Below are 14,008 nucleotides of genomic sequence, written 5' to 3'. Positions count from 1 at the left end.
TCTACCAATGCCACTGAGCTGGAATTTTTTTTTTCCTATGGAGTAACTGAAAAACAAGAAAATGAGAAATAAACCAAAGAGTGGAAATGCACTGATAATAATAAAGCTTTTAAAGAGAATTCACAAGGAGAAGAGATAAAAACACTCAAGAATTCAATAGTTTTATTTTAATGGACAACACATTAAACATTGTAGTATGCAGATTAAGTAGGAGCTGATACTTCTGTAACTTTATTAAAACATTATGTTAGTTAGAAATCACGCCTACAAGCTGGAAACTTCTGCAGCACTGCTGCAAGAACAGAACTAGCTATCAGGGTAATCAAAAAAGCATACAGGAAAAAAAGCACAGGACTTGTTAGGAAGTGTCCTCAGGTGAGGAATGTAGATTAAGAATTCCATTATTTTATCTGAAACACAGAAAAAGACAAAACAAAAAGCCCAGAGCAAACTATTTTCATAACATCTGACCTCTTCTACTGCAGTTTCCTTTTGTATTCCTCTTCTCTTTGTGCTACTTGATCTCCCAAAACTTTGATGTTACCAACCATTCATTGTCATCTAAGTGGTGGGTAATTTATCTTGTGGAACTTTGTCAGAACATGTTTGACCACCCAAAATCCTCCTCCTAGCTAGTGAGGCTACCTCCAGCTCCAGTAGGTTTGTTTCAGTATTTGTAGTCCAGACTATTAGAGGGTGGGGTGGAGGGAAAGTCCTAAGCTTAGCAGACCCAAGGGAGAAGCTGTACTTCTTCATGAGAAATGCAAGGAGCTCTGAGAGGTGAAACTGCGGACGGTGGAGCAGCATGAAGCTCCTCAGGTAATTTTTCCAATGCTATTAACCTTCACCTGCAATGCCTGCCCTTAAGCGGTTAAACAGTAACCTGCAAAAGTAAAAAAGTTACAAAAGAGACAATATATGTTTCCCATTTGAAAAAATTCTGGGAGAGTGGCCAGGCCTGTAAAATTGTTTTTAAATTTTATTTGAGAGGATAAACGAGGACATTACAACTCTCAAGCTGTGTAAAAGACTGCACGTTTTAAAATGGACACCAGAGCCTACAATGGAATTTTGAATGCATAAGACAAAAGAACATTTTTGATAGTTTTAGAATTGAACTGTGTCACACAGCACAATGCAGCTATTTACAAGTTTCCACATTATAAGTCATGTTATTAAGCCTTAGTAGTCTTCTCGTACTCCAAAGAAGAAAACATGAGATGGGGGCAAAATTGAAAGGCCTAATAGAATTTCAGCCAAGAATTTAGTTTGCCCCCCTCTTTCCTAATACATGGTAATTTTCCACATAGCAAAATGGCAGATTCACATATTTAAAATTTAATATATTCAAGTATGAAATTTCACTTTGTCCTCTCAAAAATTCCTTACTACTTTATAAAGCAATGCTTCAGTGACTCAAGGCCAATTTTCCCACACAAAATACAAGAGTACACTAGTGGAATCATTCCTCCTTCTGTGTCAGGAGGTGGACATCTCATGTCAGCAGGCTCACTTAAAACTAGAGCTCTGGTGCTTTTCAGAGAAATATCAACAAGGTCTATACACGAGATAAAAATACATGCAAGTACTTGATCCAAGCAACATTCACATTTTTAGATAACAAGTTTGCATAAGAAGTAATGGATAATGCTCAATTCTGCATTTAGTTCAGTATGCTATTTAATTAGCTTTAAACATGCCATATAGTTGAACAACCAGTAAGCTGCTAATTAAAAATACATATTTTTATTGCCCCCAAAGCTGACATATTTGCATCAGCTTCATTTGCCCCGAGACAAACAAGTAGTGGCAAAGAGCTGATAATGTTTCATGCATTGTTTCTAGCAGAAATCAAAATACTGTAATAGTTTCCTCCTGTTGGAGGAAAAAAAAATAAAAAAGAGGAGAGAGAAACTTGACCTACATAACAAGGCACAGAAGAAACTCAGTTAAGCTTCAGGGTGTTTTTGGGAGGGGGGAGAGGTGATGTTTTTTCTCCATAACAATGAAGAGTCAAACAGTTACATATGGCTACACTAACTACAACTGTTAGCACATCTGACACTTAACTACACGTCTCACTTCTAGGGCTTAGAAGTCCTCCCCTCCTGTTCCAGGACATTTAATACTCTTGCCCTAACAATGTAGTGAATAAACAGATTTATTTTTTAGGCTGTCCATCACCTTTCTCTAAAAGGAGGTTAAAAGAAAAAAAAAGAACAAGAAAACAAACCCCACAACTCACAGAAATCCAGCCTTTCACAGGCTCAGTATACGGAAGGAAAGGGAGAATGTCTGGTTTGGGTTTCTAAAGGAACTGTTTACAGACTTAACCGGAGAGGCAAACTTTTAGTACAGGGTGGGTTTTAAACCACCTTCCACAGACAACCACCACCACCAGCTGCCGATTACTCTTTAGTTACACAGCTTGAACTTGTTCCACGCCCGGGAAAGCCCGTCCGGGCCGGTGCCACCGGCCCCCCAGCCTCCCCCCGCCCCTCCCGCACAGCCCCTGGCCCCGGGGTCGGTGACACCTCTGCGGGACCCCGCGGGGCTCCCCGCCGTACACACCTTGTCGGCGCGGCCCGGCGCTCCCGCAGCGAGCCCCGCAGCGCCGGCGCGGGTGGGAGGGTGCCCACGGCATCCTCCACAAAGGAGGCAGAGTAGGGGCGCGCATAGCAACAGGCCCGGCCGCCGATTGGCCCCGCCGGGCGAGCGCCGGCCCCTCGGCCCGGCCCGGCCCCGCCCGCACGGCCGGGCAGGTGAGCGGCGGGGCACGGCCCGCAGGGACCGCGGGATCGGTCACCCCGCACCGCCGGGCAGGTGAGCGGCGGGGCACGGCCCGCAGGGACCGCGGGATCGGTCACCCCGCACGGCCGGGCAGGTGAGCGGCGGGGGCACGGCCCGCAGGGACCGCGGGATCGGTCACCCCGCACCGCCGGAACGCTCCCGTGCCGGGAGCTGCCCTGGGTCCGTGCGCCTGGCACCGTGCACGGAATGTTCCCGCACAGCAGCGGTTCGAGGAGCCAGCCCGAGCTGCAGTGTGTGTGTGTGTGTGTGTGTGTGTGCGCGAGGTGATGAATATTTACATCTGGAGTGGAAAAAGCCGCCAGCCCGCCCTCCTGCCAGCCAGCGCCAGCTAACTTCCCACTGCGCTTTTTTCCACTGCTCAGCCCGCTCGGGAGTGGCTCGGCTGCCTCATTCCTCTGACCCTCACGGCACACGTAGTGCCGAGGAGATCCCATCCCCAGCTCTCCTTGCACTACCGTAATTCTTACCTCAGTATTTTTAATGGGTACTTTTGAGGACTAATTTACGAGGTTGTTTCACAAGAGCAGTCTCAAAACAGCATGTACTATTCTAGTTGCAGTCTAAACATGTTGTCCACATTAAACAATTTCATCCAGTTCTTACCTATTTACAAGTACTTGAGTCAAATGACATTCACCATATTAACAGAATCATCACAAAAAACCTATCTTACTCTCAGCCTAACCTCATCACAAAACAACACTAACAACACTAAAACTCTTGTTCTGTAATTAGATACCATGAAACTACGAGAAGTCCAGATCAAACCAGACTTCACAACCACATTCAAAATCCAGTACCACTCACTAACCCATTCCAGAGCATGGAAAACATGCCACTTCACAGAATGACTTTTCCCCACTCACATTTTATACAACAGTATCATTTAGCTGTGGTTACAAGAAAACATAGTCTATACAAGATTTCTAAGTAGAAATTTTATCTGAGGAAGGTCGGATACCTTTTAATAGTTGGCCCATTTAAAGATTGCAGATACAGATACCGCCTTACAGAAAGTTATATGCAAAACATACCATTTCATTAGTCACTGACATTCAAGCTTCCTGTATATTTTATCTCAGTTTGCTTTCCAAGTATTTTTCTTTCACGGAACATTTACTTCTACAAAAACACCGGACTTTACACAGTTGTCTGAAAAAGCAATTTTAAGTTTTCTTATTCAAGCAACTACCTAGCTCTTGAGAAAAGTATTCAGGCGATTTTCTATGAAACAGTTATTGAATATCTACAGGAGGAATGGGAGGGGCAAGAGGAATATTTACCATGCTGATAAAAACAGTATGTTTCCAAGTTTTGCTAACAAGAGGCAGAAGCAACAACACCCAAGTCAATTCCCACAGGGACCAGCAGAGACAGCATTCAGGAACCACCAGTTGTTTTTACAGGCCAACTAACAATGCTTTAGTGATGAGCAGCTGCCTCTGGATGACAGGCATACCTACACACTATACTGCTCCAGAACAGTCTCCCCACATTGGGCTACTGGAGTGCAACTGCAAAGATCCTTTTCACACCAGATATTCTTCAAATACAGTAAAAGTAGGACAGCACGTTGACACTCCAGCTTTTAAGTCCTAAATCAGCCATAGGTACACAGAGCTGAGCTCTGTGCCTGTGGAAGAACACCCCAGAAATGAATGCATCTGGCCTAATAAAATGCTAAATTTAGAAAGTGCAATATTAAAAATTCCACCAAAAAGCTCCATCTCGAAGCAGGCTACTCATTTATCAGCTGGATCTCTTACTCTTCCACAAATTTCAGAGGCACAAGGTACTTAACGTGACTGAACATAAGAGAACACAGTAGCACATAGAGATATACACAGGACTTTATCCTAAGCTGCAGATTTCATCATCATAAAGTCACTGCATTTAAAGTACTATTTGCAGTTTTAATACTGTGCAAAACGATGAGAAATGATTAAGATAAACAGATTGTCTTTTGACCCACCTTCTGCCACAAACAGGATAACACTTCTAAAAATAAAAAAGATGATATCTTTATAACAATGGATTTTATCCCAAGACAAACTTTGGAAGTAAGCAGTCCTACACATCTCACAAAGCAGGAAATCAGAGCCAAATGAGTTTCATCTCGGTATCAACTGAACTACACATTGACTCAGCAGCACTTGCCAGTAGACATAATTGGCATCATGCCTACATTACAAAAAACACCCAATTTCAGCCTTTGGAGGGCCATGCCAAAGCACAGGATGTCCAGTAATGAGCCAGTTCATAAAAACACTCTCTTTCAGATTCCAGCCCTGTCTCGTGCAGGAAAAGCAAGGTGTACACGTGACCCCTAAGGAGCAAAGCCTAAGTGACTTCAAGGCACTTTATGCTTACACAGCTTAGTTGTAGAGACAAGCTAAAAATAAAAATACACTTCTACTAACACATCCCTTCCATGAAACAAACATTTTTGGATTGAGTTATTAATTTGCAGAACACAAAACCAGCAAGAGGTCTCATGTAGACGGCCTATTCCCTTTCTCCCACTGCAGACCCACAGATGCTCAACTGCTCAGAACAAAGCTGAAGTCAGTTCTTGATGGTTGCAATGCATATTAAAGAGATGATTAGATATACCACTCACATTCTTAATTTATGTCTATTTTCCTTTAAACTCAAGATTTCTTGAGCAAGAAAAACTACATAGCACACCTAGAGAAGCTGAAAGCATCAGATGCTAATAGTTCCACTATGATTTTAAAACAAACAAAAAATTAAAAAAATCAGTGCATATCATAAAGCTGCTCAAAATTTCATAGTAGAAACTAAAACAAGAATGAATAACACCAGCTTATAAAAAGTGTCCTAAAACATTTATAAAGCGTCATTACATATTCTCAACATGAAGATGGGATGAAAGAACATACAATGCACATCAAGCATCTTCACTTTTCTGCTAGTGGATCCAAAACACTTTCTCATAGAAACTTGTTAATTCAGTGAGGCTATAATAGGAAACATCCAAAAGCAGTACAATAACAGCCAGTTATTGCTGTCTTAAGCTAAGTGAATTTAACCCCTCACTGTAAGGTGAGGCAGGTGTGTATTCTAGGAGTTTGATATTGATCTTTGCCTTCAAACTTTTCTAGTATTATCAACTAGATAATACATAAACGTGGTTTCATTCCTTCACTTTTTAACAGCACGCAGACTCCTAAAGGGGTCCTCCACACCTTGTCTGTGCCATCCTGGTGTAAGCAGTTACACTGTGAGTATTGCTGTTAGTATAGTTATGGTAGTATCACCCAGCTCCCTCCTCCAATTCTAGCCCTCCAGACACTTTGTTTCTCATGGCTTCTCCACAGTAAACAAAACTTCTTTGGCCATTCAAACAGCATGTGCTTCAAAAGGAAGACCCTGCTTCCCCCACAAAATAAGAAAAACCAAAATCATACTTTTCAGTAAAATGCAACTGAAGTGGGGAAGACTTATTTTTAAAGAATTTTACAGCAGAGAAAAAAGGATTTACCTTTCAGCAGCGTCCGTGTTGATATCCCTCTCTTTGATCTACCTGTACATTCCTAGTCCATGCTGATCTTGACAATTTTGTCCCTGTTCAGTTCCTACCAGTACAAAACTCCTCCTCTTTAACTGCACATCACTGTAATATTTACTAAAGTTGTTCTCTTCTTGATGCACCTATTCTCTTCCCCCTACTCTCAGATACAACTACTTAATCAAAATTAAAAGCTTAAATGAAAAAAGAGCAAGTAAATAGGAGTCTTACTGGGCTGTGTTTTAAAGATTAAGATCTAACATGAGAAGGAAATGCACCAATACTTGTGGCTTTCAAGAAAACTGCACGGAAAGAAAAGCATTAGCCCAACATACCAAAACTTCACTCTCTGCTAACACAGAAGTCATGCCTTCAGTAAGTAGTCACCATAGACATTTACACAGATATTGCTCTTACGCACCCTCTCTGCCCCCCTAAGTCTGCAAACAAAGCCTTCTATCAGACTTGCTGCCCCGCCTGGACGTGTGAGTTTGAGCCATGGTTTGTTTCACTTGTGTGCTGGGCTGCTGCCCTGGCAGGGAATCAAGGAGAACAATACCTGGCAGGGGAGAAGGGCTTCCCATCGCTCTGAAAAAAGAACGTGCTGACCACAGCAGCTCTTCCTGCACCTCTCCTTCTCCTTCCCTTGTCCCTCAGAAGAAACCAGCTACCACCCTGCCACCTCCCACTGAGGTACTGGCTGTACTGAGGATACGGGATAATACTTGCCATCTTCAACTCTACCAAAATTCTCTCTTTCTGCCCTTCCCTCTCCCATTACACCCAACAACAAGATGATACTAGCACAGCACCCTGAGAAAGAAGCTTAATTTGTTGCAGCACAGAGAAGTGTGAAATATGCCCCAGAAATCCTGAAGGCTCATCAGTGGGCAAAAGGAATCCCTGCATACATAGCAAGCACCATTAAGAGGTTAAACTAGCACAAGCAGTCACCTGCTTATGGACTGACTAAAGTAGTTCACAATCCAAAATGGACTTACTTACCAACCTGGTTCCCAGGGATCTTAATGGAAAAAAAAAATCACTAACTTGTGTAATGTAAAACAGATGACATGGTTCATAGGCAACCAGAGAGTCCTTATTTCAGATACATTCTCTTTTTTTATACCTCAGAAGAAAAATCAACTTGTTTTTTTTCCCTAGGAGAAGCAACAATTTCAGGAAATGCATTGATCATTGCTAAGAGGGAAGTCTAAGTGCCCCACAGTTACTGGGTACTACATACCTGGACAGAGAGAGATTGCATGCCTGCCCACAAAAAGAAAAGTGGTCAAATCAAAACAAATGTATACAAGGGGAGAAAACCTCTCCTTAGTGCTCTTAAACAAAGTTGTTCAGAAGATTTCTCAGTAAGACCACTTTGTTTACCTTTATTCATTACAAGGATTCTTACAATCAGCACAGACATGAAAGTATCCTTAGTATTTCATGTCATGGAGTGCTTCCTTCCTGGTATGTTCAGCTGCCTCCATTGATTCACACTCAGCTCTCCCCTCCAAATTATCCCCAAGAACATCCTCATACTATCCTATTACATCTCTGCATTTTGAGTTAAGGTAATGCAGTAATAGTATCCCAGATAGCAACTTTAAATAGCTCTGGTCCCAAAGCTAGCATTAAAAATCACTAGCCAAAAGAACCAGTTAGGCCCATTTAACAAGGAAGAAAATGTATTAGTACAAGTGAGTTAAATTTGATTTGGTTGGAATAATTCTGAATTGTTAAGAAAAGCTGAAGAATTTTCATGATTTACAACTCAACTATACTGTTTACAAGTAGCCTTTACAAAAAAAATCTCTCTTCCAATCCCAGTACAGTTATGCATGGAGAGCAAGAATAGCTCACATGGCTTTGGCCACGTGCCTGTAGCTATAGTCAGAAAAAGGAATATGTAATGCAAGTGAAGTCTTCCAAAGTCTAACTACCTATGCAGGTCCAAGAGGTACTCTTCTGTATTTGCATTCATCCTTAATTGCCTACTTATACACGGAGTTTCAGTACTAGGTAGTACAAAGGTAACCATGCAATTGTACATGCACTTCTAAAACAATTTTAACTTAAAAACTGGCTTCTGCCTAAACATTAAATAGAAATGACCTGCAAAGACTGAACAATTTACTATCTCCTTGAAAGACAATGATGTGGGACAGTGAAAAATCTAAAAAACTTGGTTTATCAAGTATCATGTCAGAATGGAGATAGCAATTACAGCTATATTTACAGTTAAACTGCAAGACCTTACTGACTAAAAGAATACAGTAACTGTTGGACTGTTATCCTAAACTTGTTGCTGAGAAGATAAAGGGTTATGGCTATTTCACCGCCTGTAAACAGCTGCTATTAGTAGAAGTTTGTCAAAATAACAAGGAAACATATTGTAAACAGTGAGGCAGATAGAGCAAGTTCTTTTAACAAATGTCATATAGCTGGTTTGTTCTCGTCAGTTACTTTGTTTTCACAGGAGATTTCTAATTTTAATAAGCAGAATTTCATTTGGCAACAAACTCTTGTCTCTCATGAGAATCTGTATTTATAACTGTTAGCTTATTTTTAAAAACATTTAGGAGCTGGCAGACCTCAGATCCAATAATAGTTTCAACACTGGCCTTAACAATAAAGTCCAATCTAATACACTTTGGTCCAGGGATCTGAGCTGGCACGCCAAAGTTTCTCACTTCAGCAAGTAAAGAATATGGTCAGAAGGGTCAGTTTATACAGCCCAGGCCTATGGGCTTGGCATACCCACAAGCCCCAAAATATCCACCTAAATGCCACTCCAGTAGCGTCTGTTGTAGCAACAAGAGCCCCTCTGAAGGCAAGTATGGACAACACCAGGCAAACAAAAAGAAAACGGCCAAGTTGTTACCAGTGTGGTCCTCTCTGAAAAACAGGTATGCCATGAAGAACTCTCACTGTTGAACAGCGATGAAAGCACCCTTCCAACCCAAGAAATACTTCTACAACAGGAGGTCTTGCCTTACTGTCAATAGTGAGGCACAAGTTGCAGAACAGGTCACAAAACTAACATAAGCAGGGGTTTCAAACTAAAACTTGGAATTTTCCATTCTACAAATTAATATACTTTGATTTTTTTTTTTGGGGGGGTGCCTAACTTTTTTAAAAAGTTAAGCACCTAAAAGCTAAGAATTCTTCTGAGTGAAATTTTTGAGGCAGAAGTTTAATAAAAGAGTTGATATTGTCATTTCTTGGGTGCAAGGACAGAGTTGTACTGAAAGCATCAAGACTCCACCCTCAGTGAAAAAAAAAGGCTTATGTTCCTGTTCACTCATACACTGCATCTATATATTATATGTTATCAGGGCAAATCTGCTCTCCCCAAAGGTTAGAGCTCGATGGCTTCACACCTTACAAATGGAATCTGAGCGCAATATCCTGACCACCTGTCCGTTTGGTTGGGTTGGTTGGGTTTTTTCATCCTAAATAGTTTCAGCTTTCCTTTCTTTCGGAGAATAAGATGGGTTTTTTTGAAAGTAATCCACATAGGAAAAGCAGAGCCCCCCAGCCCTTCCTGCCTGTCAGAGGGAGCCTCCCTCCCCTCACGCCCCTTCCCGCACGTGCGGAGCGTGTTTGCCCACACGGCTCCCCCCGGGCCAGGCAGCAGCGTCACCTCCAGCTCATTAGCACCCAACCTGCACTTACCTGTGGCAACCAAGCCCGAAGCATTGCCCAAACACCTTTGGAGTGACAACTCCACTAAGCAGGAAGCAGCTCATTTCCAGTTTATTACTTTGTTTACTGGCTACGCCATTCCACCATGGAAAAGTTTAAGTGCTTTGTGACATTTCACTGAGAAGATACTATAAAATTAAAGTGTCTGTATCACAGTGCAATACAGGACACTAAAATAACATTCATTCTTTTTCAATATATATTTTCACTTCCTAATCTGCATACTCTGTAGCACATTATCTTTGCTAAAAAGTTTTCCACTAAATCTTCCACAATTAATATAGAGCATAAAACTAACTCTTGCTTTTAGAAACAAGGGCTTTATCCAGATCTCCTAACTTAACAACCAACTCCTCAACTGAACACATTGGTTCAACTCATTTTCCCTCAAACTCATGCTTCCTCACCCCTCTTCCTAAGAACCTGAAGAAAAGCATTCCATCAACTGTTCATCTCCATTAATCTTTCCTCCACCTTTCCCCACAGATACATCCAGGAATCCCTCAGCTATGTTTCCAACAGGAGGTAGTAAATAGACTTTTGCTGAAACAAGAGTTAGCTTTTTCCATACCAAATCACCAAGTAAGGTGGAAGAAAGTCCCTTAACCCAGTTACTACAAACAGACCCAGAGGCACATATCAGAGTTTGACTTGCAAAGAAGGAAGGAGAAGAGAAGAAGCAATCTTCAGACTGATTGTTCCTCTCTTGTAGACAGAAGGCCATTTCTGTAAATTAGGATAATCACAAGGAGGGAATTAATGCTTCAAAAAGTAAGAGACAACTGCTTTTTGCTTAAATTGTGAGTGAAAACAAAATAGTCTCTATACAGAGGACACACAATAAGGAATAAACAAAGCAAGGTAATAAAAATGTAAGAAAAGACTAGAATAAGGTGATAAAAACCAGCCAGAATGCATTTAGAGACAAACAAGCCTGTTTTCCTCAACTGATCATTCATGCAGTGAGGGGGAGGGAGGAAAAAGGAGCAGTAACTTTGAGCTATTTAGACTATAGTAGGACTTTTGATGTCTTGTAACATTCCCACAGTAAAATATGACTATACTGTAGATTCATTTAAACCACAAGATTTTTTCCAGTTGTGCACCAAGTGTACTCTAAGAGTACATAACAAGCCTTCTGAGTTTGGCAGCAAGCTATCACCCTGACATTATGCAATGTTTTCATTAACTCTGATGGTGAAACAGTGTGTTTATACAGTTTATGAACAAAGCCGAGCTGGAAGAGTTTGCAAGCCCTCTGCTACGAAGTCTAGTTCTGTCTTCCAAACTCAATAAACTGGTGAAGCGATCAGAAGTCATCAGAACGAAGTTCAATAGAAGCAAGAGCAAAGCTCCGTACTTGAGAAAGGAAACAGCAGTCCAAATATGCAGTGCGAAGCAGCTGACTAGGCAGCTGTACTGCAGAAACTAAATCGTGGTGATATCATGGATCAAAGCCAGGTAACCTGATATGTTGTTACTGCAGAAAGACAAAAAAACACCCCAAAACTCAAATGACACTCCAAAAACACTGTATGTAAGAAAGGGAGATAAATCACTCTTCTCCCTGGCACCAGTGAAGCCTCAACTGAAGCAACGTGACCACTGTATTTTAAGATGCTTCAATACTTTAAGAGTGGCAGCACAGGAAAGGTAAAGCCAAGCAGCTGCCATCAGCATTTTAGTTACTGCACTTCCTAGACACAGTACAGAGGTAGTTACGAGAATGTGCTCATGACTGTCTGTCCACACTCACACCTCACCTGATGGGTAAGATCTGAGTGATGCTCATGAGATACATCCTGGGAATGACCCATGCCTTTGAATGCCAAAGGAATAAGTCCTCATTTTTACCTGCACTTTCAAACCCCTCTTCCTGCTCTTCCTCACCTGCAAAACTGCTCCACAGGTTCGCTATGCAGAACTCCACATTGCATCTCCTCCGTACTGCTCTCACATATTACATGTTTATATCTGCAATTTTCAAACTTTCCTTACTACAAAGGCAGGTAAGTACCTTAGGGCCAAATTCCCATGTTTTCTTCATTTCTCCTCATCCCTTTCACCTCCTTAAATTTAAACATTCTATAACACTTCCCACTGATAAAAGTGGTTGCACATTTAGATCTCCTCTTTCTTCTCTTGAACCACCCATCTTTGCTGGGGATAACAAGAATCTTATTGGTAGTATGACAAAGGCTAAACCATACCTCTCCCAACATGCCTGGGCATTACAACCTAAAGTGTAGTGCTGAGCTTAATTCTAACAACACGAGCTGCATCCCTCTGCTCCAAACTGATTCTGACATAATTATTTATAAGAATGACAAACCCCAAAACATCACAAGTCTTTTTAAGTCTGTCTCTTTATGCTTCACTTGGTCTGTGAATTTACACTCTTCTGGGGATTTTGAGGATCTGTAGAGAAGTGACAAACTGAGTGCTCTGCTTCTCCTCTGTCCTTTGCTGTTAATTTGCGACGATTGGAAGCAGGTGACTGCACACTTGACTGCTTGTATCCTGTGGTACAGCTGCTATGCAGAAATCAGCACATGTAAACATTTCCATGATTCGTGCCTCCTAAGAGCCTCTGTGGGCCGCATGTGGCATTTAGGCAGCACTTTCACAACCCCCTTTGTGCATGGTATTGCTCTATTACATTAGCCCACAGTTAAGCTAAAGGGATCTACTGAAATGGTTGGAGACACCCTTCAATGTTTAGCAAAACCCATGGTTTATTTCAAGATTTTTGGTAATTATCTTAAAAGGATTTCGAGACATTACTTCTGAAGGATTTTACCTAGTTCGTGGTAAACACTTTTGAATGGATAAGAATCACAATTTATTAACTGCCAGCTGGGGGGAGGATGGGAAACCACAAAAAAAATACCCCGGCAACCTTTCTGTTGGTTCCCTCTACACCAGACTGGTTAAAAAAAGGCATCTGATCACTTATCATATACCAACTAAAAATGTCCCCAGTGTCCTAACTTCAGCCTAAAAATTAAAGAAAGGAATAGACAAAGGTCATACAGATGTTCTGAATGCCAGAGCAGATAGTTTTAAAGCTGTAAATATTGAACTTGGGTTTTTACCTGCCTATTTTGAAATTTAATTTAACCTTGACAGTAAACAGTTTTCAAATTTTAGGGTCTAGTATTAAAATCTAAAGAGGTTCTAAAAACAACCATCCTTGCTGCAATCGATCATGTGAAGGTTTAAGCAGTTGAGAAACAAGAAGGAAAGCAATGAGGAAAGCCCATTTCAAATCCCTAGTACTTAAATTCCATTAATTTATGATCATTTCTGTACTATCTGTGCTATCATCACACCATATAATCCTTGCAGCATATACTGACAAGAAATCCACCTAAGCGTGGTCATTTATGTGGTGTCGCTATTATCAAACATGTCATTAACAAACCTAATTAACATGTGTATGTCATGTAAGTGTTAGTATTTCATACACAGATATCTGAGCTATATTAAAGTGTTTCTCAAAACACCAAAGTGATTCTAACACAAATAGAAAGCAACTAGGTAAACAATAGAATCATCAAAACTTTCAGAAAGACGGATCATTGTTTTTAATTAACAGTACGATGAGCACTCATAAGATTTGCTTAAAAAAATAGTCTTGCTCTAACTAAGAGGAATCAATAATCACTGTTCCTGTGGATCAAAATAGAAGTCATGACATATTTCCAACTCTAGGGGCATCAGCAGCTGTTGCTATACGGCAAAGGAGCTCAAGTATTATAAACATATACGCAGACTGTCGACTTTATTTTTCTGTAAAACCAGATGTCAGTAATCCAGATTGATGTAACCAAATGATCGTGAAAAATTTATATTTCACCATGCCTGTTATGATATATCTCCATTAAAACTGGGGGGGGGGGGGGGGGAAAGCACTGTCAGTTTATAAAACAAGACAGATATAAGTTATGGTTA

At 41.1% G+C, this 14,008-nt stretch overlaps 1 protein-coding gene across 2 annotated transcripts in view; it reads right to left on the bottom strand.

Annotated features, from left to right (window-relative positions):
* Positions 1-14,008, bottom strand: part of ATOSA (atos homolog A) — a 47,969-nt gene that overhangs the window by 33,148 nt on the left and 813 nt on the right. The window contains exon 1 of one of the 2 annotated variants that reach the window (XM_051796999.1): positions 2,572-2,591. The exons of the other annotated variant lie outside the window; for it this stretch is intronic. The gene's annotated coding sequence lies outside the window, so the exon portion shown is untranslated. Of the gene's footprint in view, positions 1-2,571; positions 2,592-14,008 lie in introns of those variants that run through there. 2 annotated transcript variants of the gene reach the window in all.

This window comes from Manacus candei, unplaced genomic scaffold (genome assembly GCF_025592945.1).
Source record: "Manacus candei isolate 608988 ecotype Guabito, Panama unplaced genomic scaffold, ASM2559294v1 h1tg000046l, whole genome shotgun sequence".
Lineage (NCBI taxonomy): Eukaryota > Metazoa > Chordata > Aves > Passeriformes > Pipridae > Manacus > Manacus candei.
Note: the sequence above shows the minus strand (reverse complement) of the source record. Positions and strands in the feature narration are given on the sequence as shown.